The sequence below is a fragment of the Oncorhynchus kisutch genome, linkage group LG4, assembly GCF_002021735.2.
Source record: "Oncorhynchus kisutch isolate 150728-3 linkage group LG4, Okis_V2, whole genome shotgun sequence".
Classification (NCBI taxonomy): domain Eukaryota; kingdom Metazoa; phylum Chordata; class Actinopteri; order Salmoniformes; family Salmonidae; genus Oncorhynchus; species Oncorhynchus kisutch.
This window is the reverse complement of record NC_034177.2, coordinates 28,464,986-28,490,243: the sequence shown is the minus strand read 5'-3', so window position 1 is coordinate 28,490,243 and position 25,258 is coordinate 28,464,986. Positions and strand designations below refer to the sequence as shown.

The 25,258-nt window shown below is 40.0% G+C and overlaps 1 protein-coding gene across 7 annotated transcripts in view; it reads right to left on the bottom strand.

Moving 5' to 3' along the window:
* Positions 1-4,427, bottom strand: part of mef2aa (myocyte enhancer factor 2aa) — a 114,814-nt gene extending 110,387 nt beyond the window's left edge. For 2 of the 7 annotated variants that reach the window (XM_020480714.2, XM_020480713.2), the window contains exons 1-2: positions 3,974-4,413; positions 1,165-1,293 (exon numbers count right to left, since the gene is read on the bottom strand). The gene's annotated coding sequence lies outside the window, so the exon portion shown is untranslated. Of the gene's footprint in view, positions 1-1,164; positions 1,294-3,973 lie in introns of all 7 variants that reach the window. The other 5 variants (XM_020480716.1, XM_020480710.2, XM_020480711.2 and 2 more) reach the window with 5 other exon arrangements.
* Positions 4,428-25,258: the final 20,831 nt, after the last annotated feature.

Genomic DNA, 25,258 nt, shown 5'->3' with positions numbered 1-25,258 from the left:
TAAAGAGAATAACCAAAAGGACCAAAGAAAGCATAAAACATTACTGGAGATCTAGGGTTAAGCGATATTACAACAGCATCATCTATCAACGATGACTGACAGCCATCATCAATGTTGACGACATCGTTATGTGACAGACGATGGTTTAGCCTATTTGAACTTGACTTGCACAGTGCCGCAAAGAATGGAGTCGGAGAGAGCAAAATATTGTTTTAATTCCCTAAAAACGTAATTTAGCCAGGGGACTAATAATGAGAGTGAACAAACAATATAAATAGACTACAGAAAAATAAAGTTCAATCAAGTTTAAGCTGATTAAGAAATAGATTTTCTGTGTGTGCCAGGAAAAATCACCCCATGCGAGGTTGAAAACCAAGTAGCCTATAACCTATCCTCCTACTAGGTCTATCATAAAAGCTTCAAGACAAGTTATTTCCTAAATATTCAAATAGCTTTAAAGTTATGAACAGTAACCTATTTCCTAAATATTCAAATAGCTTAAGAAGGAGTTGTCTATAATGTGCTGCTATCAAAAATTACAAGAATGAAAGATAGAATCTATAGGCCGAGGCATATGCTATTCTCAATCGCAGCTTTATGAGAAATATAACAAACAATTATAGTTCTGAAGACGGTACGCTTCTATCAAGCCCATGATTTATAACCTAACTCACTATGGTAAAACAGCCCGTTCCTCATCAGTTGACTGTCACTCCATCATGTGCATGCCACAGACACACACACACACACACACACACACACACACACACACACACACACTGACCTGGCCATACGGAAGCTCCACCCGAAATATTATTTAAGCTTTTCCTCCACTTAGGCTTTGTCCAGGCGTTCAACAAACATATCTTTCGTCAAGTTATAGCATGCAATTTCTGGCTATAGCCCAACAGTTGTTTTAACTGAGTTTTTTTTCTCACAAAAACAATTTTGGGGGTTGGCCAATAGGGGGCGATGCCATCTTATATCACAATGTTTTATGAGTGCCTAATCACCATAGGACAAAGATTGACATCATCCAACCCTATGGAGATCCATGGCATATACAATTAAGTAAGTTAAGTGACTCTCTTAAAAAAACAGGAGAGTAAATAAACAGGTAAACAACAACAACAATACCAAGATTTTTAAGAATACGTGGCTTACCCAACTATCAAAGCAGTGATATTCTCTTTATGGGAAAATCCAGCTCCTGTCTGTCTCTTCCTTTCCCTTCAATGCTTCCCTCGCTTGCGTTAAGCTTCCTGCTGCGTTTTCCTCCTTGGGAAAAATGTCCTGGGAGGGGGAGAGGAGAGTTGAGAAAGTGTTTCGCTCATTAATTCAGAGGCATGGTGTAAACGCCAGCATTCTCTTTCTGACAACCAGCGTTAATTGCATATCCGACTTGCCCACACACTCAACGTTTCTCCTGTGTGTCTCCTGGAAGGAGCTGAATCCAAGCTGTGATATTCTGGTGCTATGAAGAGAAGCGAGGTGGGAGACACTCCAGACCCCCACTCCTCACACCAATCACCACCTCAGAACTTCTCCCTTTTACCTGGGTCAACTTTCTTCACTCACAACAAATACTGTATTTACACATCTATCAATTTACAGAGAGACATTTAGGCCTGAACACACAAACACACACACATTATGTAATATGTTACTGAGAAAGATGATATTAAATGAATAACTGTATCTACTACACCCTGACATAACACTAGAGAAACAAACAAAACATTGCATTGCTGTTTCGTTAATAAGGCCACAAATATATATATTACAGACAAGGATGTATATTACAGATCAGGATACTATCATACTATGAGTGCCATATGACCAATTTTACTATAAGTTCTTACATAAGTTAACTGTACAGCAGCAAATCACCTTTCTATAAGCTGGGGCAGTAATCGGTTGGGGGAAAAATGAATGCAGACGGGACCAAAACAGACACTCAATAAAACTACACACAGATATACCTTTATATTGCTGCCAAGACTGCCGTCCCAAAAACGTTGCTATTTTCATTATCAACAAGCTAGGAATACCTCATGGTTGGGGAAACCGGGGGGGGGGGGGGGGGGGGACATTAGACATTTATCAGTCAGTATCAACTAAACACTCTCTACTGTTATCTGTCTGGAATTATATACAATGGGGTCAAGTCAAGTGGAGATGCCATAAACTTTTGTCCACATACTGAAGTTCACAGTGCCAGTAAATCATCTACAACAAACTAAGGTCCTGGGGTTTATTATTTGACCATCTTGTGTGAGTTTACGAGCTCTTGAGTGATTGTACATAACTCTTTACACTGACACCTACAATATGGCTTGTGGCCTTCCAAAACAAATATGCTGAATCAGAAAAGTGTCATTTGTTATTATGTTGAACCTTTATTTAATGATGTATGTACATTTTAAATAGCAGATAAATGATCACAACAAATCAATACAGTCAATACCACCATGGCTCCTTCATAATATTGTAGCCTGTAAATCTGTTCAATCCATTCAGTCATTAGTGCAGAAAAACACTGATGTTGAGGTCATTCTCCTAACTATTCACTGTGACCAGACTGCCTCTCATCAGGCTTGTAATTAGAAATAAAACCATACAAAACAGGTGCAATGACTCTTCCATTCAAAAGATTGAAGCATTGCTGTATTAATCCTTTACTGGGAATAAGTTTGATGGAGCTCCTGACTGTGGAATGAATCCGTACTGGAGATATGCCCCAGGCTAAAAAAAAAAAAACATCAGATTCAAACTATAAATATAATATATCATCAAAATAGTCCCTTATAACTGAGAACAAGACATAGGCCTACTATAAGAAAACAAAATTGCTTCAAAAATAGACATACGTCACATCTTATTGGTGGCAAACATACATTGCTCCATAGCAGAGGAGATGTTGCCCTAACTCAAGCAAATAGCAGTGATAAAAGCAAAGCAACAATAGAAGTTGGAGTAGCCTAGTTCTAAATGGACAAATGACCACCACCAGCTGACCAGCAAAATGTAGATTTCAGAACTAACAATGCAAAGTATCTTTACCAATAAACTGACACTGTATAGACTACTATATATTACTATTATTTGTTTATAACAAAGTAATCACATGTTTAGGCTACTAACTTATTATTGTGAACCTATTAAAATAAGGAAATATTCTAGTCCACAACTAAGAAAATGCATTCGATTTTACAGTGATATGCAATGGAATGGATAAAGTCAAGTTTTAGTTGTTCATACAGCTATAGTGCACATAGACGGTTATATTAATTCGCCTAGTCTACACAGACAATTATAAAGGATTTCAAAGCAACCAAAGTAAAAAGCCGAAAAGTAATCTGATGCCATGTAATCTATTGTGATGTGATGGCATTGATGTGAAAATATATATATTTCAACGTAGATAATACAAAACCAAGTAAAATTGCAAGCAAACGCATTCCTCCCGTTGTCTGAGAAGTCCACGACACTGTTAACTCTACGATATTGCGCGCTCACAAACATAATCAGTAAACAAGTTATAGTAAAGTCATAGCTAGACATTAGTAATTCAAGACGATTGATATAATCTATTAATCTAAGAAATATCCTGAAATTGACAGACTACGATAAAGTTGATAGAATTACTGTAGGCTACCAAATAAGATAAAGCATAACTGTTTACTTATTGGAGCTATAAGAGCAAAGACGCACGGGCATCTAGGGTAAAATCAATGTATATCTAAAATAAGTGTCGCCTATTATTAGGAATACTAATAAACAATAGTTCATACTATATTCATCCAGAATATAAACACAGAAACTGGCATGGCATAATCACATAGCGCTACATGTAGGCTACAGTATGGGATGGCTTTTCGATCCCTAATTCACTCTACGTCTTCCTCTTGCGCTTTCTCTCTCTCTCACTAGTGCCCCTCTGTGCAATATTGTTGCTATTTTTGCTACTCACCTTGTCTCCCAAGTTCCTCGTTGTATATAGACACTCTATATCAGAGGCTCCAATAGACATACACGTAATTTCAGTCACATTTACACACGAACTGCTATTTTAGGGAGCAGACAAACTCAGAAGAGCCAGTCTCTTGTCAGTGAGAGACTCCTCCCCTTATCTGACTAATACCAGACGAGGTAGAAATCAACCTCCTCCCACTCGTCACTACAAAAACTTAGGTTTGTAGTTAGCCTACATTGTAGGCTACCTATATCATCTGGATTTCCAAATGGTGACTCTAAAAAGTGAAAAAGTATGTGGAAAGGACACTTCGCGAGCGGGATATCTATGGTTTGTAATACATGTCCAATGATATTAGCATTATAATTCCAGTCTTACTACATCATTCTTTGAAATCTTAGTGTCAAAATAACACTCCTTTAAATGTTAACTCGGCTACGTTTGTTACTGATCCTCTCTTCGGTAGGCAGCTACAGTCAAGTGGTAGCTACAGTCAGGTGGTTGACACGTGGGTAGTGTAACGCAACAAATGATCTTACATTGTAAGTGATTGACAGAGTTTACTTGTGGCAGAAACTACAGTCAAATGAATTGAAACTACATTATGAAATCTCAGCGACAAGTTTTTTTTCTGGTGTTAATTATGATTGTTGGCCCGTCACCTCACACCCCTTAGATACGATTGACGTCATATCTCTAAAAGACAACAGCAGCATAGGACCATTGCTTTTGAAAGGACATGTTTCTGATCCAATAGAAATCCTCAGCGGCTGGTCAGAACCAATTACAGAAGGGAGGTGGGACCTGTATAACTCGCATGTGACAAAGTCACGTGTAAGTGCAGGATCTGAGGAAGAGGTGTGGTGCAGATCCTGATCTCAGATTGTTTTTACCGGGATTTAAAGGAACATGTGCATGTGAAAGAAAACGAAGGTCAATCCTAGTTTCAATGTCATTTTTTTTTTAAATAAGATTTTGCATGGGCACCTTACTGGAGTGGGTTTTGGAGGCATCAAGAAAACAAGTAAATGATCTGGCACCATATTTCCATCAATGTGCACACTAAGCATGGGAAGGTTCATATAGTTGTGTTTTCATATTCATTTTTATTTATATTCATTTTATTTGAAATTCAGTTTAGTTTCAGTTAGTTTTCATACCTGATTTGTTTGTGTTTATTTAGTTTAGTTGTTTAAAAATATAGTTTTCAGTTTTAGTGTTGCGTGGGAGGCTAGGAGCCATTTGTGTTGTATAGTTTTTAAAATTATAATACATAAGGTGATGGGTCAGGTCAAAGGTTAGATTTACATTATAATGTCAATCTCAATATGACTTGGATTTAAAAGGAATCATGCGAGACTGGTGCAAAAAAATATATGTTAAAAGGAAACTCCCTCGCCAATGTTTACACCAATGAAATGCTTTTTAACTGTAGTGCATGTAAGAATTAAGCTAGATATTAGAGCTGGGAATTGCCAGGGACCTCACGATACGATATTATCACAATACTTAGGTCTCGAGGTGATATGTATTGCGATTTTCACAATTCTATATGTATTGCCATTTGATACTGCAATTTTATTCCAATTTGATGTTCCAGACATATTACTCACTATATATCTGCTGCAGAGACAAGAGAGAGCATGAGAACATTAGTTTTGATCAGTCATGGAAATATAAGTACTGAAAACATGTTGGCTCACTATTTAAGAAGAAGATGGAGAACAAGCTATAGAATGAAAAATTCCAGAGTTTTGGCGCAGGTACAGCCGACTAGCACTAGTTAATGCTACCTACAAATCCATACTTGGGATTCAAAGTATCAATATAATATAGTCCAAAATAATCTTGCAATATTTAACTGTATACATTTTTCCCCTCATCACTATTAGCTATAGCCACATTTTTCAAGTATGGGTAACTGTTAGCCAGACTAGATTCCAACCTTACGGTCATTTTTATATATTTTTAGTTTCTTTAACTAGGCAAGTAAGTTAAGAACCAATTATTATTTACAATGATGGCCTAGGAACAGTGGGTTAACTGCCTTGTTCAGGGGCAGAACAATCTTTCGGTTACTGGCCCAAAGCTCTATCCACTAGGCTACCTGCCGCCCCAATTGTTCTAAGTACATCTTACCCTATAAGGTAGTACATGGCTTCTGTTTTGATTAGGACACAGTAGAGCTGGTGCCAGTCATAAAACGTACCTCAATCCAGGAATACTACAAATGTACCCATTATCCAAAAAGCTACATTTTGGATTGTATGTTGCATTGAACAACAAAGAATAGTGAGCCAATCAGGCCCCTTGTTATTCAATGCAACATGCATTCCAAAATGGCTGCTGTGGCTGCTGCTACCTAGCATGAGGATGGCAAAGGCAGTTTAATTAAACAAATAGCAGTATTTCAATCTCCTCAATGTAGTTTTTGGGGATTATGGGAAACTTTGGACTACAGTGCTATTCCTGTATTAAAGTATGTTTCTGAGCCATATCTCATGTTGGCTCTGTCTTGTCCTAATCAAAACATCATGTTTTTATTTTATTTTAGTTCATTTTGGAGTCAAAGTTAATAGTTCCAGAATAGTTTTAGTTTTTCAAAAGGGTTGTTAATTATTGTATTTCAATTTACTAAATCGTTTTTTGATGATTAGTTTTCATTTTAGTTTCAGTTTTAGTTTACTATAATAACTTTGGTGCACTGTCTACACACTCTGTTATGACCTGGGTAACACTTTATCATAACTTTCATAAAGCATTATCAAGGATGAAATGTTCATATATGTGTATAAATGCATTATTTGTTATACATGCTTACAAATAATGAAATACTTATTCATTAACAGTTTATACATAATTTATTAATGATTACTCAGGAAAGTTAAAGTTTTTCCCTAGGGGTATCACATTCTAGCTATTGTATACGTTTATTCTATACCCCCATTAAAGATCAGGGAATAAGGTATACATTGCCCTTTTCATACTAATGTACATGGCATTTGTGTCAGAGCTTGTGTATGTTAGAGTAGAAAGGACCAGCACCTGTGGATGGAAATAGGGTGTATACAGACACAGAGTTACATCCCAGATCTCCAAACCACATTAGGTGTCTGAATAATGAATTCCTCAAATGAAGCTCTGTACTGTTAAAATCCCTCATTGGATTGTTCCTACGGTTCGACTATCATTGATTTTAGTGGGTTTATTTATCCCTCTCGTAGCTAGACTTCAGTCCTAGCAAAACCCAGACCGTCTACAAAAATAGTCCTGCCAGGGTGAGGCAGATTCTGTAGATCCATTCCACAAACACTTGTAAGCTCTGGAACCCTGTAACCTCAGCCTAATATACCCCTGAAACCCTTTCTGTATACCCCTGAAAAACCTCCCCATATACCACTGAAGACCTCAGCATATACCCAGTCACCTGTGATACGATTGATACGATTAGGAAAGTTATATTCCTATACATCACCACCTTGATAATAATGCATAATACTTTGACATCTCAGTAGAATGAGCCGTTGCTCACCACATGAATGCTCCTTGCCTGGGTAACACTCCTTCATATACAACCCTCCTCTTCCATGTGTCAAGATGGAGACGCTACTCATGACACCCCCACACATTGTGTAACACCAAGCCTATGTTGCTGTGTGTCTCACCTGTCTGAGTTTTTGCACAAATACCTTAACAGAACCAAAAAGGGTCTTCAGGTTTTTTCCTGCAAGGATTCTCTTTCTGTATCTCTTGTTTCCTCTCTTTATCTGACTCTCTCTCTTCTTTGTATCACGGCTTCTCTCTTGTTCTTCAAAGCCAGACCAGCTGGCTTTGGATGCTTTCCTTCTTGCCCCTGACAGGCCTGACTTCACACCCTCTGCCTCCTCTTGTCCCTTGGTCTTTCTGCCGGGAGGGAGTGGGGCGACAGCAGTTGGAAGGGTAGTACCCCAGATGGACGTAGACATGCTGGGCATGCGTTGTGTGACAGGGCTCTGGGGCTCTCTGGACGAGCCACAGCTGTCAGTCATGGGCACAGAAGGTGTTAGGTTTTTTCTCCTTGTGTTATTGTGATTAATATAAATGTGAAGATGGAGTGCAAACATCATGACTTATCAAGTTAAAAATGACTTTCCAGATAAATTGTTGTAGTGTATTTATGAGCGTATGCTTAAACTGACCCATAAACAAGATTTACTTTTAACGTTCGGTTCAGAAAGTCAGATCCTTCATCTTTACAACATGGCATTAGAAGCATGGTGCAATGCCTTCCAAGTATGAAAAATGTTTGTAAACAAAGTTACATTTGTATTAAAAACGACATATGCATTTTTTATGTATATTTTATTAGGGAGTCATACTGAGACCAATGTCTCTTTTACAGATGAGCCCTGAATGACATAAATTACAGAAAATACTCACTTCAAATATAAATGCGAGAAGAAAGAAAAACAAAAACATTCTTCAATAATAAGGTCCTCAATCAGCTTTCTGAATTGCCCAAGAGGCACCAGAGTACAGATGTAAGAACATTTTGAAGATTGTTCCACAAAAAACAAAAAGCTGGTTTACTTAACTCAATAGAGACCAAAGGAATTTCCAGAGTTAGCCATCCCTGAGACCAGTTGTGGTAACTCGTGTCTAAATGTTTAGTAAAGATGTTAGGTACAGTGGGACTTTTTGTAAAAGGGATTTGTAAAAGATAACATAGTAATGCATCAAGCTACGTGACAGCAAAGAGGGCCAACCAACTTTCTGGTAGAGAATGCAGTGATGAGTACTTCAAATGTCACCCATAATAAAGAGCTGTGCGCTATGATAAACTGCATCTAGTAGCTTTAATGAAGTGGCAGCTGCGTTCATATGGGTGATGTTGCCGTAGTCTAGGAGCGATAGGAACGTCTGTCCTATCAATATGCTTTTTAAAAGACAGCTTTCCATCTATCCAGATGCCCAGATATTTGTAAACAGGGACACGATCGATTTGATCACAATCCAAAGTACAGTGCATTCGGAAAGTATTCAGACCCCGTGACTCTTCCAACATTTTGTTACGTTACAGCTTTATTCTAAAATGTATGAAATATATTTTTCCTCATTAATCTACACATAATACCCCATAATGACAAAGCAAAAACTGTTTTTAGACATTTTTGCAAATGTATTAAAAAAAATACAGAAATACCGTATTTACGTACGTATTCAGACCCTTTGCTATGAGACTTGAAATTGAAAGATCCTAGCTGAGAATTAATCAATGATTCTAATGTTTTAGCTAGGCAAGAAGGTTTAGAAATTGGCCAATAATTATTTAGGTCACAAGGGTCACCACATTTGGGAATTATGTATCAATAACAAATAATATTTTACATGAATATTAAGTTGGACAAATACAAACGATAACAACCGGTTCCATCAGAGTACCAACTTTGCACCAGACTACAAAAAGCTCCAGAGACACTTTCCCTCCAATAAAAAAATATATTGAAGAAAATACTGGTATATGATATTGAAGAAAGAGATGGATGTTTACTTAGTAAATTAGGACTCTGCAAACAATTCCCTGTGTCTCACAGTTTTCCAAGACGTAGTCTGGCCATGCAGCTCTGAAATAACACTTATATATGGCTCATTAGAACAGCCCCTCTAAAAAGCCTTCAGTGCCCCTTTCCAATCTGTGACTGTCCAATCTCTGCTTCTCGATGGGGGTACTCTCTGAATACTTTTCAAACCCAGTCATGGGGCAGACAGTCAACAAACCACATACAATGCATTTGAAAAGTATTCAGACCCCTTGACTTTTTCCATATTTTGTTACGTTACAGCCTTATTCTAAAATGGATTAAATCGTTTTCCCCCCTCATCAATCTACACACAATAACCCCAAATTACAAAGCAAAAACAGGCTTTTAGAAATGTTTGCAAATGTATTTATTTTTTTATTCTGAAACATCACATTTACATAACTCCAAGCGGGCTGTTATGTGCCTTTTACTGAGGAGTGGCTTCTGTCTGGCCACTCTATTATAAAGGCCTGATTTTTTTAGGGCCCCTGTGTGGCGCAGGGGTCTAAGGCACTGCATATCAATGCAAGAGGTGTCACTACAATCCCTGGATCAAATTCAAGCTGCATCACATCTGGCTGTGATTGGGAGTCACATAGGGCGGTGCACAATTGGCCCAGTGTCATCTGGGTTTGACTGGGGTAGGCTGTCATTGTAAATAAGAATTTGTTCTTAACTGACTTGCCTAGTTAAATAAAGGTTAAATAAAACAAAACAAAATAAAAATTGTTGGAGTGCTGCAGAGATGGTTGTCCTTCTGGAAGGTTCTCCCATCTCCACAGAGGAACTCTGGAGCTCAGTCAGACTGACCATCAGGTTCTTGGTCACCTCCCTGACCAAGGCCCTTCTCTCCTGATTGTTCAGTTTGACTGGGCGGCCAGAAACATCTCAAGAACGATCAATGGAAACAGGATGCACCTGAGCTCACTTTGGAGTCTCATAGCAAAGGGTCTGAATACTTTAGTGAATAAGGTTTTTCAGTTTTTTAATTTTTATAAATTAGTAAACATTTCCCCCAAAAAATTATTAGGTATTGTGTGTAAATTGATGAGAAAAAATAAATAATTTAATACATTTTAGAATAAGGCTGTACCGTAACAAATGTGGAAAAAGTCAAGGGGTCTGAATATTTTCCAAATGTCTTGATTTGAATTTTTCAACAAACTATTATATATATTTGAACATAAAGCAACTTTAAGAACTTGTATATACAGTAATGTCTGAATGTAACAATACACAAATATGTTTTATTAAAGCCTCTATAAAAGACGGTGAAATCATCACTAACACTATTACATATCTACAGCATGTTATTTGCCGCAAAAATATTATTCAACAAAACACAGGTAGTAAGTCTTCAGGTGAAAGCACTGTTTATTTCTAATGGAATAAAGCAGTAAGTAAGTTGAATAAAGAAATATTACGTTGTCTCTGTGCAGACTCCAGCTATGTGTTAGATAACTCTGTGAAAGATCTAAAAATAACCAATGTCTCAGCCTGGATCAGTTCTCTCATTACCAACTGTAATTAACACTAACCAAGCCCAGCCAACTCAGAGTAGTGTAGAGCAGCACACAACTGTTATGTGGAGGTATGACATGCGTAATGAGAATGACTGATTACAATATGTCATCTTAGTTCCCTGAGGGAGAGGAACGAGACGTAGCACATAGACAGGGGAATACAAAACCATGACTCACGAGTCAGGCTGATCAAGATCATGTGGGTAGGCCAAGATACATGTCACTCATGAATGCAAAAGTCCTGCCTTCCAAATACCCAGTCCAAAATAAACTCCTATCCTCTGGTCAGTTGTACAACCGAATGCATTCAACTGAAATTTGTCTTCCGCATTTAACCCAACTCCTCTGAATCAGAGAGGTGCGGGGGTTGCCTTAAATCGACATCCATGTCTTTGGTGTCCAGGGAACATTGGGTTAACTGCCTTTCTCAGGGGCAGAACAACAGATTTTTACCTTGTTAGCTCAGGGATTTGATCCAGCAACCCGACCTAACGCTCTAACCACTAGACTACCTGCAGGCTAGACAGATTCCACCATGTTGCTTACACCCATCCAATCCTTTCAGATCCATGAAAACTGTTTAGGAGTGAGAGTTAGGGTCATGTACTATAGTTGAGGAGTCATAAGCCCTCACTACCTCTTTGGTGAATATCCTGGGTGCAGGGGAGAACCAAAAGGGAGCACAATGCATTTGTACGATCCACCTTTGGAGACAAAGCACAGGTATTTGTGTGCCTCTGTTGATTTATGTACAGGAGTGTATCATGTATGTTTTTTCTAGTGAAATAACTTTAACAGCGTACATAAAGGTTATTGTAATTAGTACCTGCATCTGTGCTTATCTCAGGAGTGACTGAGGTGGCATGTAAAGCATGTTGTTTTAATGATTAGATGATCTCCCCTGGGGATATCTAAACCCCTTGGGCTGTGGTTTTCGAGCCCATGCTGCTCTGTTCTTTACACTGCTCAATGTTTACGAGCTCCGAAGGGGTGAGGAGCCCGAAACAACTTACTGTCTGTTTGTTTTGGCCAGACCCTTTCTCTGATAGAAGTAAATAGTTCCTGGCAACAATATGAGCTCCTTAATTATCTCAAATTTTCAGACTTGTCTTCATTTACAAAATGTGCCAGCCATAGTACTGAGCTCATTAAAAATTGAACAAGGTTAGAAATGAAACCCTTCTTCCCATTATTCATTTTGGCCTTAATTTCAAGTATCATTTCATTTATCACTTAAAATGACTACCAAATAATTCACTCTGACATTTTGTGGTCAGGTAACATTAGCAGTATCTATGCAATAAGCACAGATTGAAAAGTCTGAATAGTGTGATGTTGTACTCTGAGCAAACAAGAGGTACTACCCATTATTGGGATTTTTTATAATATCTTTCTGAAGATAAATAAATACAACTAATTTAAAGTGCTAAAAATGTCTATGCTAAAATATAAAATCCTTTTTAATTTAGGAGCCTGCTCAGATAAGGTATTGGTGATCTCCTGTATCTCTCCGTTTGACAGTTTGGGATGACGACTTTGTTTGAGTTTCTTGTATGACTACCTGTGAGCTCCTCCCAGAGGGTGGAGGGTGGAGGGGGGGGGGGGGGGGGGGTAACCAGGCTCTGAAGTCGGTCTTTATCAGCTTTCTGGCAAAGTCAAGGCACAGTTTAGTGCATCTGTCAGATAGGGTGCACAAGCTGAGGGCAGAGACTGCCACAGTGTGCCCTGTACTGGAATGCGCAGTGTTCATTAAATAAATATGGACACATACCACGATGCACCTTGGTCCTCTCCTTCCAACAGCCGTTATAGAACTAACGACCACAACCGGACCAAGCAGCGACCAAGCAGAGGCTTCTGGACTCCTGGACATGGGAGAAGATTTTGGACGGTAGGGGACCCTGGGCACAGGCTGGGGAATATCGCCGCCCCAGGGAGGAGCTGGAGGCAGCTAAAGCCGACCGGTGGCGATATGAGGAGTTAGCACGGTAGCGCAACAGGGACGAGAGGCAGCCCCAAAAAATTATTGGGGGGGACACACGTGGGGGACACACGGGGAGTGTGGCTAAGTCAGCTCCTCGTATCGGCCGGGCTAGAGTGGGCATCGAGCCAGGAATAATGAAGCCGGCTCAGCGCATCTGGTCTCCAGTGCGTCTCATGGTGGCCCCAGTGCGGTCTGTTCCACCCCGCCGCACTTGCCGGGCTACAGGGAGTATCCAGCCAGGACAGGTTGTGCAGGCTCGGTGCTAGTGACCTCCAGTGCACCTGCACGCCTCCTGTGGCAGCCCCACGCAGCAGGCTGTCTCTCCGTCTCCCTCCAGGTGCTCCCTCCTGTCCAGCGCTTCCAGAGTATCGCTCCTGTCCAGCGCTTCCAGAGTATCGCTCCTGTCCAGCGCTTCCGGAGTCTCGCTCCTGTCCAGCGCTTCCGGAGTCTCGCTCCTGTCCAGCGCTCCGTGGCTGCCGGAGTCACCTGTCGGAGTCGTAGTTGTTTTTTGTTGTGTGTCTGTACCAGCCAGAACTGTTTCGGTCGTTCTCTTTGTTATTTTTGTGTTCATTAAATAAATATGGACACATACCATGCTGCACCTTGGTCCTCTCCTTCCAACAGCCGTTACAAACACAGTCTCTGATTGACAGTGCAACACCTCCACCACGGCAAGTGGTTCGCCATTTGGGAAAAAGGGTGTAGCCATCAGTGCCAAGTAACTCTTCAGGTATGTGGAGGGAAAACCAAGTCTCTGAGATTGCAGCAACATCTACGTGTTTTTTGTCACAATGGCTTGAAACTAATCAATCTTACTTACAAGAGATCTGGGGTTCGACATCGGGAAAGTTGATAACATAGCATGGTTGGATGGCCTGTTGTTCACGAGTTTGATTGTGATTTGTTATCAGACCTTCTAGATGAAGGTTGGGGTCTAGTAAGATCAAATCTTCTGCCAACGACAGTCCTATTCTTGCCCAAGATGTTCTTGCGCATCCCCTTTTTCTGATGAATTTCCATCAAAGCCATTGCTCCCCATCTTTGCTTCGGATCTTTCTCAGCTAAGGAGTGGATATACGAGCAGATTGTTTGAAACTCTTGAGGAATTCAATAGAGTACTTGAGGACAGGAGCCATTTCTGAATCATACACCCAACCTATTCCCATAATGCATTTTAAGAGAAGAGAAAGGCAGGATAGATGATTAAATAAAAAGTGACTTTATATTTAGTGTTACCTTATTAAAGATGTCGCTAGCTAGGTTTCCATCCAATTGGCGACAGATTTTAATGTGAATATTCTCAAATCTGCATAAATAAAAGATGCTCTTTTTCCCACCCAAAATGTTATTCCATCAAATTGACTGTTGTGAATAAAAGTCTGTGCGTGATGACATAGTGCACATAAAAATTACTTTTGTGGTTAAATTCCCATGTACCGAATTAAAAATACAAGTTAAATGGGTTTTCCATCGTATTTTCAACTCTACTGGTGGTTTTGTTACAAAACATGTGTTATATAGCAAATATGTCCGCTCTGGTATTGGCATGTACCCCAGCCATGCATCAATAATCATGTGACCAGAATAAGACCCTCAATATTTATTGGAAAGGAGCATCAACCGTGTCACCTTCCACTTTCACCACCTTGTGAAGTTCATTATAATTTATTTCATCTGCAGCCAAAAAACTGCATGCTTTACCAAGTTGTAGTGGGAGAACCAAACAGCATGTCATCGTGTGACTCCAATATAGACATTTTAGTAATTTAGCAGACACCCTTATCCATAGTTAAGTGCCTTGCTCAAAGACACATTGATTTTTCAGTCAGTGTCACACCCTGATCTGTTTCCTTTGTCTTGTGCTTGTCTCCACCCCCATCCAGGTGTCGCCCATTTTCCCCATTATCTGTTGCCAGTTTGCCTTGTCTCGTCAAGCCTACCAGCGTTTTTTCCCCTACTCCTGTTTCTCGTTAGTTCCTGTTTTCTAGTTTTTGACCATTCTGCCTGCCCTGACCCTGGACCTGCCTGCTGTTCTGTACCTTACGACTATGCCCTGGATTACTGACCTCTGCTTGCCCTTGACCAGTCGCTTGCCTGCCCCTGTTTTGTAAATAAACTTTTGTTATTTTGAACTGTCTGCATCTGGTTCTTATCCTGAGATCTGATAGTCAGCTTGGGGATTCAAACCAGCAACCATGCAGTTACTGGCCCAACGCTCTAACCGCTAGGCTACCTGCCGATGGTTATTACAGCAATATTTCTTGCATAATTCGTTTTACAGACACAAAAAGATCCCACCTTGTATAAAGTATTTTGTTTTGTCAACATTTGAAAAGTTTACCGACAAATCGTGACATTTTTTTATCCGACATGTACTTTACGCACATAAAAAGGTTGGATGAAAATCTAGTTGGTGAAAGAGTGTTCATTTGCAGACTCACCTTGGTATTGTTTACTAAATTTCACAGTCATTTCAAATACAAGGAATAAGTTGCGAGTTACATTTAATCAAAGTTTGTTTTTAGTTTTTTTCTGCATGAATTTAGTCATTAATAATGAAAGTGTCATGACATGTTTGAGAGTGGGATGCATCTCAGTTTATATCATACCAGACAAAATGTTTGACTCTTTGCATTGTGCTGACTGGACCTAAAAAGCCAATTTGGAAGCAGTTGCTTGTCATTTCCAGTGTCTCTGTGTCTGCCATTGCTTTAACGAATCAGCAGTTGCCATCACTTCACTTTCCCACCACCTTTAATGTAAGGACATGTTGACAAGAAGCAGGATCAATTATCTGCCTAATAGTATGTGAGCGAGACTTTTTTATTTTATTTGTTCGTTTCAGACCTCATCTTCTCCAGATGTTGGGGCTTCTAAAGCATATCCCTGTACTAATACTGCCACACTGACCAGGGAAATGCATCTGAGATGCTACATAAAAGAGCTGATATAGTATTGATTTGATAAAGAGTAAGTTTAACGTCTAAACTTATAATTATGCACATACAAGATATCTGCTCAACAGAAAAACATCTACTTCATCTTATTTAATCTGATGTGTTCATAAAATACAGGCATTGCTGTCTACACATCTAATAGTGTTGCTTTTGTTGTGAGTCATTTAAAAAAATGAATCTGTTCCCATCCTTTCACATCTAACATCTAAGATCAATTTACACTTGAATTCTCTAACACAATCTGTTCACCTCCCACTGATTGGGTGGCACCCAGATTAAACAACCTGTTTCCTCACATATTTAATGGAATAGATTCATAATAGAATAGAAAATTGTCCACAAAAAAGGTATTGTGGAAAATAACTGTAGGAAAATAACTGTAATATTCTAACAAATGCAGTACGTTACTACATTTCTATTTAATACATTGCATTCGTTCAATTTGAATAATGACTAGAATATCACATAGACCTGTGTTCATAGTATACACTAGATCAGTGGTTCCCAAACTTTTTATAGTCCTGTACCCCTTCAAACATTCAACCAGCTGCGTACCTCTAGCACCAGGGTCAGCACACTCTCAAATGTTGTTTTTTGCAATCATTGTAAGCCTGCCACACACACACTATACGATATATTTATTAAACATAAGAATGAGTGGTAGCAAGTTTTAAGTTCCTCGGCATACACATCACAGACAAACTGAATTGGTCCACTCACACAGACAGCATCGTGAAGAAGGCGCAGCAGCGCCTCTTCAACCTCAGGAGGCTGAAGAAATTCGGCTTGTCACCAAAAGCACTCACAAACTTCTACAGATGCACAATCGAGAGCATCCTGGCGGGCTGTATCACCGCCTGGTATGGCAACTGCACCGCCCTCAACCGTAAGGCTCTCCAGAGGGTAGTGAGGTCTGCACAACGCATCACCGGGGGCAAACTACCTGCCCTCCAGGACACCTACACCACCCGATGCTACAGGAAGGCCATAAAGATCATCAAGGACATCAACCACCCGAGCCACTGCCTGTTCACCCCGCTGTCATCCAGAAGGCGAGGTCAGTACAGGTGCATCAAAGCTGGGACCGAGAGACTGAAAAACAGCTTCTATCTCAAGGCCATCAGACTGTTAAACAGCCACCACTAACATTGAGTGGCTACTGCCAACACACTGTCAATGCCACTGACTCTACTCCAGCCACTTTAATCATGGGAATTGATGGGAAATGATGTAAATATATCACTAGCCACTTTAAACAATGCTACCTTATATAATGTTACTTACCCTACATTATTCATCTCATATGCATACGTAGATACTGTACTCTATATCATCGACTGCATCCTTATGTAATACATGTATCACTAGCCACTTTAACTATGCCACTTGGTTTACATACTCATCTCATATGTATATACTGTACTCGATATCATCTACTGTATCTTGCCTATGCTGCTCTGTACCATCACTCATTCATATATCCTTATGTACATATTCTTTATCCCCTTACACTGTGTATAAGACAGTAGTTTTTTTTGGAATTGTTAGTTAGATTACTTGTTCGTTATTACTGCATTGTCGGAACTAGAAGCACAAGCATTTCGCTACACTCGCATTAACATCTGCTAACCATGTGTATGTGACAAATACATTTGATTTGATTTGATTTGATTTTGATTTGAGTGTGAGCTTTTGTCACAACCTGGCTCATGGGAAGTGACAAAGAGCTCTTATGGGACCAGGGCACAAATAATAATATAATAATAATCAATAATTTTGCTCTGTATTTAACCATCTTACATCTTACATACCTTATTTGTTAATTGAAAATTGTGAATAACTCACCACAGGTTAAGGAGAAGAGTGTGCTTGAAAGGATGCACATAACTTGGGTTGTATTGGAGAGAGTCTTAGTCATAGATCATTTTCCGCACACAGTCTGTGACTGTATTTCATTTTCATGCTAGTGAGGGCCAAAAATCCACTCTCACATAGGTACGTGGTTGCAAAGGGCATCAGTGTCTAAACAGCGTGATTTGCCAAGGCAGGATACTCTGTGCGCAGCCCAATCCAGAAATCTAGCAGTGGCTTGTGATTAAATTCAATTTACACAGAACCGCTTGTTGCAATTTCGATGAGGCTCTCTTGTTCAGATATCGGTAAGTGGACTGGAGATGGGAAAGTACCTACGTAATTGCCACCCAACTCACTCAGGTGCTTCACTATATCACATTTGACATTGTCTGTAAGCTTGAGTTCAATTGCACACAAAAAAATATACAATGATGGAAAGACCTGTGTGTTATCCTTGTTGATGCAGACAGAGAAGAGTTCCAACTTCTTAATCATAGCCTCAGCTTTGTCCCGCACATTGAATATAGTTGTGGAGAGTCTCTGTAATCCTAGATTCAGATCATTCAGGCGAGAAAAATCATCACCCAGATAGGCCAGTCGTATGAGAAACTCATCATCATGCAAGTGGTCAAACAAGTGAAATTATGTTCAGTAAAGAACTTTAAGCTTGTGTTAATAACCTTGATAACCAGCGCACTATGGTTGCTGCCCATATCATTGCATAGTGCAGAAAATACACGAGAGTTCAGGGGCCTTGCTTTAACAAAGTTAACCATTTTCACTGTAGTGTCCAAAATGTCTTTAAAGCTGTCAGGCATTCCCTTGGCAGCAAGAGCCTCTCGGTGGATTCTGCAGTGTACCCAAGTGGCATCAGGAGCAACTGCTTTCACGCATGTTACCACTTCGCTATTTCTCCCTGTCATGGCTTTTGCGCCATGAGTACAGATACCAACACATCTTGACCACCAAAGTCCATTTGGTGTCACAAAGCTGTCCAGTACTTTAAAAATATCCTCTCCTGTTGTCCTGGTTTCCAGTGGTTTGTAGAAGAAGATGTCTTCCTTAATTGACCCCACATAAACGTAACGGACATATACCAGGAGCTGTGCCAGGCCTGCCACATCTGTTGACTCATCCAGCTGTAACACATAGAATTCACTGGCTTGTATGCAAAGCAGTAATTGTTTCAAAACATCTCCTGCCATGTCACTGCTGCGTCGAGAAACAGTGTTGTTTGATTTCTGGCTCTCACAGACCTGTAACTTCTTCTTTAAGAGGCTCCTCTGTCCTCCACTCGTTACCTGTATTAATGGCACCTGTTTGAACTTGTTATCAGTATAAAAGACACCTGTCCACAACCTCAAACAGTCACACTCCAAACTCCACTATGGCCAAGACCAAAGAGCTGTCAAAGGACACCAGAAACAAAATTGTAGACCTGCACCAGGCTGGGAAGACTGAATCTACAATAGGTAAGCAGCTTGGTTTGAAGAAATCAACTGTGGGAGCAATTATTAGGAAATGGAAGACATACAAGACCACTGATAATCTCCCTCGATCTGGGGCTCCACACAAGATCTCACCCCGTGGGGTCAAAATGATCACAAGAATGGTGAGCAAAATCCCAGAACCACACGGGGGGACCTAGTGAATGACCTGCAGAGAGCTGGGACCAAAGTAACAAAGCCTACCATCAGTAACACACTACGCCGCCAGGGACTCAAATCCTGCAGTGCCAGACGTGTCCCCCTGCTTAAGCCAGTACATGTCCAGGCCCGTCTGAAGTTTGCTAGAGAGCATTTGGATGATCCAGAAGAAGATTGGGAGAATGTCATATGGTCAGATGAAACCAAAATATAACTCTTTGGTAAAAACTCAACTCATCATGTTTGGAGGACAAAGAATGCTGAGTTGCATCCAAAGAACACCATACCTACTGTGAAGCATGGGGGTGAAAACATCATGCTTTGGTTTTTCTGCAAAGGCACCAGGACGACTGATCCGTGTAAAGGAAAGAATGAATGGGGCCATGTATCATGAGATTTGGAGTGAAAACCTCCTTCCATCAGCAAGGGCATTGAAGATGAAACGTGGCTGGGATCTCTCAGCATGACAATGATCCCAAACACACCGGCAACGAAGGAGTGGCTTCGTAAGAAGCATATCAAGGTCCTGGAGTGGGCTAGCCAGTCTCCAGATCTCAACCCCATAGAAAATCTTTGGAGGGAGTTGAAAGTCCGTGTTGCCCAGCAATAGCCCCAAAACATCACTGCTCTAGAGGAGATCTGCATGGAGGAATGGGCCAAAATACCAGCAACAGTGTGTGAAAACCTTGTGAAGACTTACAGAAAACGTTTGACCTCTGTCATTGCCAACAAAGGGTATATAACAAAGTATTGAGATAAACTTTTGTTATTGAGCAAATACTGATTTTCCACCATAATTTATTTTTGCAAATACTACATTCATTAAAAATCCTACAATGTGATTTTCTGGATTTTTTTTCTCATTTTGTCTGTCATAGTTGAAGTGTACCTATGATGAATATTACAGGCCTCTCTCATGTTTTTAAGTCGGAAACTTGCACAATTGGTGGCTGACTAAATACTTTTTTGCCCCACTGTAACACAATAGATCTGGTTTAGATAATACAATGAAAAAAAACATACGTTTTTTCTTTTTATTGTTGTATCATCATCTTTAAAATGAACAAGACAAAACAAACATTCAGGTAGGATGATGTGGACAATTTCAGTGAAAAACATAAGAGGGCAACAGTACTTGTGCAAAGTTTCAGAATGATAACTTCCAAAATCAGTGTGCTACATGACATATATCATGAAGTGACCCAAGTGGCCAAATTGGTGAAGTTATACATTTTGAATAGAATAACTATATACAAAATACCAAAATGGTATTCTGACACCCCCCCCCCCCCAAAGAAAATGGAGAAAAAACATGAAGAAAAAATATATACATTTACAAAATAACACTTTCAATATTTGGAAGACCCTCAGTCCTCTACACACAATATTATGCTGCTGATGCCAGGTACCATAGCACATCCATGCCCGCAGAAATACATTTGGGCAGATGAACACCACTTGTGGCAGGAGCTGGATGAACCAGCTTCAGTAGGGGATGGACACCTTGGCACTGGGGGCTCCCATTCGGAGTCAGTGTCACTGTGAAAGAAAATGTTCAGTTAGAATAGTTTCACATATGAGCCCTGTATCAACAGGTGTAATAAACATATATATATATGTATATATAGAATACAGGGAACATAAGGTTGAATATATTATTATAGACCTGCTAGATCTACTGTCTCATTTATATTATGACATTTCAGCTAGATCTACTGTCTCTATATTATGACAGACCAGCTAGATCTACTGTCTTTATTATATTACAACAGACCAGCTGTATCTACTGTCTCCATTTCACTTTGGCCATTGTTGTGGGCCTGCCCTCCCCTCAACAGCCTCAAATAGGCTATTTCATTTCATAAATAATATTTTATATTATTAATTTCAAACAACGGCATTAGCATGAGAAGAACTTACCAGTCCAAAACGATGTCCTCTCCGTTCAAAAAATATTCCTCCATTTGGGAATCGCTAAATGAATCGTTCCTCGATCAATTTCTTCTAAAATTGTGTGTACATCTGTATATCTAGACTTTCCCTGACTTAGTCGTCATACTGATTGATATATAAACAGCTGAATATATGCTTTACCAAAACAACGCTGTGCGCAACATGCGTTGCTCCTTCCGGTATGAAACTTCATTGGCGAATGACCTTCTTTATGGAGGAGTTTACTACATGGGTTGGTCTTCCAACACATAAACATTACATATTGCCGTTTACTTCAGCCCATTGGCTATCTACCCAGCTAGATTTCAAGACGATCAGTGGTCATTGGGTTAAAATACAGTCAATCAACGAAACAGCGGGCAAATCATTGGTGCACAATGATGTCATTACTTGTTTTCTTCAAATCGGTTTCTTTCAGTCAATATGTCCCGCGAAATGACCCATCAGGTTTGGTTGTGTTACACACAAACCAATTGATTGTAATGAAACCAAACATGACTGGAAAAGTCACGTTCTGTGTGTGTATTTACCTCAAGTGTGTCGTCGAAAATGGAATGAGACGGAATTCACGACACAAGCGGTTCACAAAATGTTTCGCGTTAGGCTATAAAAATGTATTTTATCAAACAATAGACCATTCATTGTGTAACAATGAGCATTGGGATTGCAACCAGAGGAAGATCGTCAAAGGTACACAATTTATTTTATTGCAGTTTGTGATTTTGTTCCGCCTGTGCTGGTTGAAATAGTTGTTTTTTATGGGGCTCTATCCTCAGATAATCGCATCGTATTCTTTCGCAGTAAATCCTTTTTTAAATCAGACAACACAGTTGGATTAGAATGATTCTAGGCTTTCGATACATGTGAGACACTTGTATTTTCATGAATGTTTAATATGACTATTTATGTAGCGATCACCGTATGTTGTCGAATTTCATCCCGCTACCGAGAGGTTAATGGTATCTGTTTCTTTTATACATGTCTTACTACTCGAAAGTTGTCTTAATTCTCGCTCAAAAAACTCCTGTGGCTTATTTTTCAAATTGCCATGTTTTGTTTCTAAATGTATGCGCAAGATTGATGGTTTCATCGAGTTGTGAGATAATACTTTTACACATATAACAAACTGGCTGAGGAAAGGCACTACTCCCAATATACGTGAACCCCAAATCAATGTAGTTCTCATCATATTTGTGCCTGTTCGGTAGTCCAATATCCCTGTCTGTTGTTCGGTGCTTTCCCGGGTAAGAGGGCAGTAGGTCTTCGGCTGCATCAGATTCACAACTGTCAGTTTCCATGCAAGCTGGGCTAACAACAAATGTAGAATTCCTGATGCTAGCATTGGATGTGCTCCTGGAAACAGAACAACTTGTGTCGTCGACAGGCTCAGGTGTAGTACCTAAAAGTTTTGAGAATGACACAAATATTAATTTCCACAAAGTTTGCTGCCTCAGTGTCTTTAGATATTTTTGTCAGATGTTTCTATGGAATACTGAAGTATAATTACAAGTGTCAAAGGCTTTTATTGACAATTACATGAAGTTGATGCAAAGAGTTAATATTTGCAGTATTGACCTGTCTTTTTCAAGATCTCTGCAATCTGCCCTTGCATGCTGTCAATTAACTTCAGGGCCACATTCTGACTGATGGCAACCTATTCTTGCATAATCAATGCTTGGAGTTTGTCAGAATTTGTGGGGTTTTGTTTGTCCACTCGTTCTCAATGGGATTAAGGTCTGGGGAGGTCTGGGGAGTTTCCTGGCCATGGACCCAAAATAATGTTTTGTTCCCCGAGCCAATTACTTTTGCCTTACTTTTGCGTTATGGCAATGTGCTCCATCATGCTGGAAAAGGCATTGTTCGTCACCAAACTGTTCCTGGATGGTTGGGAGAAGTTGCTCTCGGAGGATGTGTTGGTACCATTCTTTATTCATGGCTGTGTTCTTAGGCACAATTGTGAGTGAGCCCACTCTCTTGGCTGAGAAGCAACCCCACACATGAATGTTCTCAGGATGCTTTATTGTTGGCATGACACAGGACTGATGGTAGCGCTCACCTTGTCTTCTCCGGAAAAGCTTTTTTCCGTATGCCCCAAACAATCGGAAAGGGGATTCATCAGAGAAAATGTCTTTACCCCAGTCCTCAGCTGACCAATCCCTGTACCTTTTGCAGAATATCAGTCTGTCCCTGATGTTTTTCCTGGAGAGAAGTGACTTCTTTGCTGCCCTTCTTGACACCAGGCCGTCCTCCAAAAGTCTTCACCTCACTGTGCGTGCAGATGCACTCACATCTGCCTGCTGCCATTCCTGAGCAAGCTCTGTACTGGTGGTGCCTCGATCCCGCAGCTGAGTCAACTTTAGGAAACGTCCTATCGCTTGCTGGACTTTCTTGGGCACCCTGAAGCCTTCTTCACAACAATTGAATCGCTCTCCTTGAAGTTCTTGATGATCCGATAAATGGTTGATTTAGGCACAATCTTACTGGCAGCAATATCCTTGCCTGTGAAGCCCTTTTTGTGCAAAGCAATGATGACGGCGCGTGTTTCCTGGCAGGTAACCATGGTTGACAGAGGAAGAACAATGATTCCAAGCACCACCCTCCTTTTGAAGCTTCCAGTCTGTTATTCGAACTCAATCAGCATGACAGAGTGATCTCCAGGCTTGTCCTCGTCAACACTCACACCTGTGTTAAAACCTTTTGTGACTAGGGGGCAGTATTTTCATTTTTGGAAAAATATAGTAAACGGGATATTTTGTCAGGTCAATATGCTAGAATATGCATATAATTGACAGCTTAGGATAGAAAACACTCTAAAGTTTCCAAAACTGTAAAAAATATTGTCTGTGAGTATAACATAACTGATGTTGCAGGTGAAAGCCTTAGAAAAATCCAATCAGGAAGGGACTCTTATTTAGAAAGCTCTGCGTTCCTATGCGTCCCTATTGAGCAGTGAATGAGATATCAACCAGATTCCTTTTTCTATGGCTTCCCTAATGTGTCACAATACATAGTTTCAGGCTTTTATTTTGAAAAATGAGCCTGAACGTCAACATTGCGTCAGTGGTCGGCTGAAGTCTCTCAGAATGTTTGGTGCGTAAAGGACAAATGCGGCCATTGTTTCTCTCTATCCTACTAAGAAGCCACCAGTCCCGGTTGATATATTATCAAATAGATATTTGAAAAACACCTCGATTGATTATAAACACATTTGCCATGTTTCTGTCGACATTATGGAGCTAATTTTGAATATTTTTCAGCGTTTTCGTGACTGCAATTTCCGGGCAATTTCTCAGCCAAACGTGAAGAACAAACGGAGCTATTTCGCCAACAAAAATAATATTTTTGGAAAAAAGGAACATTGACTATCTAACTGGGAGTCTCGTGAGTGAAAACATCCGAAGCTCATCAAAGGTAAACGATTTAATTTGATTGCTTTTCTGATTTCCGTGACCAAGTTACCTGCTGCTAGCTGGACAAAATGCTATGCTAGGCTATCAATAAACTTACACAAAGGCTTGTCTAGCTTTGGCTGTAAAGCATATTTTGAAAATCTGAGATGACAGGGTGATTAACAAAAGGCTAAGCTGTGTCTCAATATATTTCACTTGTGATTTTCATGAATAGGAATATTTTCTAGGAATATTTATGTCCGTTGCGTTATGCTAATTAGGGTCAGTCGATGATTATGCTCCCTCATGCGGGATGGGGAGTCACTAGAGGTTTTAACAAGAGAATCACTGACATGATGTCAGCTGGTCCTTTTGTGGCTGAAATGCAGTGGAAATGTTCTTTTGCGGATTCAGT